Here is a 4180-nt window from a genome sequence, read left to right as displayed (position 1 = left end):
AAGATGCTCTGCCCCGTGTGTGTGGTGAGATGACAACTACATGGTGTGGCACCCCACAAATTAACTAGCCGCCCCTACTGGACATATTGACTGACTTGCATGCCGGGAATAATGGACATGCCGTGTGAAAAGAACCTTGACGCTAGCTACAAATACAATGCCTTCTTCTTCTCTTTGTGGCCGCGGGCGTACTGAGTGACCACTTCCGAGCTTCGTGCTGCTCCATCGACCTCTTCTCTTCTACCCAGCGAGCTGTCGCCGCTGGCTCACCTTTTGCCCCTTCTCTCTCAACTGAATCGCATCGCTAGTCCCTCCCAACTCTGAGTGATTAAGATGGGGAGGCGTGGGAAGCTGGAGGTCTAAGAGGATCGACGACGACGGTTCGCGGCAGGTGACCTTCTGCAAGCGGCGCGGCACGCTGCTAAAGAAGGCGTGTGAGCTCGCCGTGCTCTGCGACGACGACGTCAGCCTCGGCCTCGTCGTCTTCTCCAGCACCAGCAAGCTCGCCGGCGACTACTGCAGTCCTAATACAAGGTAGCTAGCTGAGTCTATCCCGCCCGTTCCTTAGAGCATCTCCAGCCGCGCCCCCAACAAGGCCTCCCAGACGATTTTTCGGCCGCTGGCGTCAAAAAATCGGCACAGTCACGTCCCCAGGGGCCCTTTTTTCACCGGCTCGGGCCGAAATTGCCGCCGGCGGACCCAACCCGAACCCGGTGCGCTGGGGGGCGCTCGGGGGCGCCGGGCGAATCGTTTTTGGCGCGAAAGCGCCGCGGGCCAGCCGCGTCAGCGACACCGTCCGCCTCGTCTTCTCCCGACGCCTCGGTTTTCCGCGGGGAATCAATGGCAAGGCTGTTGATTCCTCACGGACGGCGCGTTCATGGGGCGGCGCGCCGACGCCTCTCCTCCCTCGGACGCGTACACACGGACGCGGCGCGACTATATATGGCCTCGCTCGCTTGTGATGAGTGCCACCTCTCCACCTCTCCCGAGCGCCGCCGCCGAGCTCTTCTCCCCCAGCCCTCCCTCTCCCGAGAGCCGCCGCCGATCTCTTCTCCCCCAGCCACTCCATCTCCCGAGCGCTGCCGCCGATCTCTTCTCCCCAGCCACTCCATCTCCCCGATGGCCGAGCGTTTCCCTGGAGACGAGGCGGCGGCCAACGGCTTCGGCCGCCGTTCGCTCCGCGAACAGGAGTCCTGGCTCCTGTTCCAGGCGAACTTCCCAGTGCCGCCAGACATGCGCGCCGGGCCGACGGGCTGGAGGCTCAGCAATGGGCGAGTGCCCATTCCCCCGTTGCCCGACGCCATGGCCAAACCATCCTACTTCGCCGACGAGGTCGAGATCGTGCACGCCTCCCTCACCGACGGCGAGCTCTCCCTCCCCCCAGTACGCCGCCGACAACCACGCGGCTTGGGCGGCGTACTTCGAGCGCTGCCAGCAGCAGCGGCTGGCGTCCACCAACGGGGCGCCGGTGGTCGGCGGCGTGAAGAACAGCGAGGGGCGCCACCTGTGGTGGGCGCCCCTGGCCGCACACTTCAGGGCGGACGCACCTCGAGGGCGGCAACAACCCGCCGTTGGCGTACCCCCCGGCGAGGGCGGCCGCCCCGGCGCCCCGCCGACGCGACGGGCAATGGGCGCGAAGGAGGTTCGGCGCGTCCTCCTCCTCTTCCTCCTCCCGCTCCTCCTCCCACTCCTCCGGCACTCCAACGCTGCTCGGCGTCAAGGCCGAGCCCGACATCGTCATCAACGAGGGCGGTCGGCGCGCCTCCTCGTCGGCTCCTCCTCCGCGCTTCGTCAAGCCAAAGATGGAGCCGGGGCTGGCGCCGGTGAAGACAGAGCACGGCGAGGTCGAGCTCGACGACGACGCGGCCCTTGAATGGGCACGCCAGGACTCCATCAAGATGGCGACGGAGCGCCAGCGCGCCGCCCTGCGGCGCTTCGAGCAGCGCCGCCGAGGCCGCGACGAAGGAGGAGTCGTCATCATCGACGACAACGACGACGACGACGACGACGCGCCGCCACCAGCCGGGGAGGGGTCCAGCAGGGGCGCCCGAGTGAAGGAGGAGAAGGCCGACGATGGCGGCGACGACGGCGACTTCTCGGCCTTCAGCAAGTTTTTTTATTAGTTTTTATATGTAATGGCGACTACTCGACTTAAATCCGCGAATATAAGCCCAAGTTTGCCGAAATTTGACGTGTTTTAGCCGAACTTCGCGTAAATTTACTACACAATTTTTTTTCCCCACGCCTGGGGCCGGCCCTGGGGCCAACTCGCCCTCAGGCCCATTTTTTCGCCGGGTCACCCCCAGGCGGCGATTTTAGACGCCCCGTGGGGGGCCAACGGCTGGAGATGCTCTTACATGCATGCATATCCATCCATCGACTACACTGCTAGCTGGAGTAGGTACGTTCTTGTGACATATATACTTCCCTTGTCATTTGCTAAGCTGGAGTGAGCTCATTCAGCGCTACGAGCGCGAGCGCGAGAGCACCAGCAGCACCCAACTCCATGTCCAGGGGAGAATTACAAACCAGAATGATGATGATCATCATCAGGTACGTACGTACGGTTAAAAGAGACAGGATGTTCTACTCCCGGGTGCACCTACACCCGCATGGACAGGCAAACACGCATACTACTACGTACGTACATACAACGAACAGTTTGTACACTTAACATTGAATGAATCTTTGTTCGTTCGCGTGTCCGTGCAGCAACAGCAAGTGTTGGTCGGGGTGGCAAGGTTGAGGCAGGAGATTGGCCATCTCGAGGCCAGCCTGAGGAGGCAGACCGGGGAAGATCTGCCATCCGGCGTCGCCGAGCTCCACGATCTTGAGCAGGAGATCGAGTCGGCACTGGGAAAAGTCCGTCAAAGAAAGGTACGATCGGATCGGAGTACACTTTACACATTAATTCAGCTGCGTTGATAAATCTCACTGGTCACATCACATGCAAGGGTTCACGCTTCTGTTCCTCCTTGTGTTGATGGATGCAGGACGAGCTACTGAACCAACAGTTGGGCGAATTACATCGCAAGGTACGTGCCTCTACGTGATTTAGTTGCAGTTATTATAATTTTTTTGACGCTGTGCAGTTATTATAATTAAGTGGACACCAACTCAAATTTCAAATAATTAATTAGCAAATGTTCATCCGACCCAATGATGCTGCTATATGCTATAATCTATATATCATACATGGTGCAGGTGCAAAACCTGGAAGACGAGAACAATGCTCTGCTCCACATGAACGCAGACAGGCAGGATCGTGCTGCCGCCAGGGGCGGACCGAGACAAAATTCTGACTGGGGGCGCATCATTTGACTGGGGCACAACTTCTATAAAGTTGCTGATTTTGAAGTTTTTCTTTCAAAATATGCACAAATACAAAGGGAATTCAAAATTTTGAGTGGGGGCCTAGGCCCCAACTCGGTTGTACTTGGGTCCGCCCCTGGCTGCCGCTGAGCGGATGACGACGCAGCAGATGCTAATGGCCGCGGCGGCGTTCCTGGAGGCCGAGGCGTCGACGTCACAGCAGCCGCCATTGCCGTAGCTCCCCGAGACGTGCTTTGCTTCACCCTGGAGGATGTATCATGCCATGCACGCGGCTGTGCTGATGAAGATATACGTGCGAATAAACACGCTCACTGCTAGTACTGTAGCTTTTTTTTTTCGGGTGAAAAGGGGATTCTCATTACTCACGGAGGCTTTTCAGCCAGAGCCAAGTTTACAATAAAGTCTAACCCCAAGTGCAACCAAACAGCGGTGCAAGGGGTGCTCCTGCCATACTTGGCAAGCTCATGACTAACTTTGTTCTGCGAACGACAACAAAGACTAAAAGAGACCTCCCTCCCCTCCATCGTTGCCAGTCTCCTGATTTCCTCAGTGACGGTGCGATGAGCCGACCGGTCCTGCTCAGGACCTGTGATCATTATCACCGCCTCCGCACAATCAAGCTCGACTTTAATGGACGCGTCCGTACGGAAAAGAGCTAGCTCCAGGCCCTCCCGACACGTCGGTAGCTCTGCCGTGAGCGCATTATCGCATGCGCGAATTTCTCTGCAAGCACTGAAAATGATCTTGCCCTCAGAATCCCGAAGGACCATGCCCCCTCCAGCCAATCCTGTCGCCGGTATGAAGCTACCATCTGTATTAAGTTTAGTATTGCCTAGCTCTAGGGCAA

The 4180-nt window shown here is 58.5% G+C and overlaps 1 pseudogene; it reads left to right on the top strand.

Annotated features, from left to right (window-relative positions):
- Window positions 1-333: 333 nt before the first annotated feature.
- LOC123178587 (MADS-box transcription factor 29-like) lies at window positions 334-3321 on the top strand (annotated as a pseudogene).
- Window positions 3322-4180: the final 859 nt, after the last annotated feature.

The sequence above is a fragment of the Triticum aestivum genome, chromosome 1D, assembly GCF_018294505.1.
Source record: "Triticum aestivum cultivar Chinese Spring chromosome 1D, IWGSC CS RefSeq v2.1, whole genome shotgun sequence".
In the NCBI taxonomy this organism is placed as follows: Eukaryota; Viridiplantae; Streptophyta; class Magnoliopsida; order Poales; family Poaceae; genus Triticum; species Triticum aestivum.
Note: the sequence above shows the minus strand (reverse complement) of the source record. Positions and strands in the feature narration are given on the sequence as shown.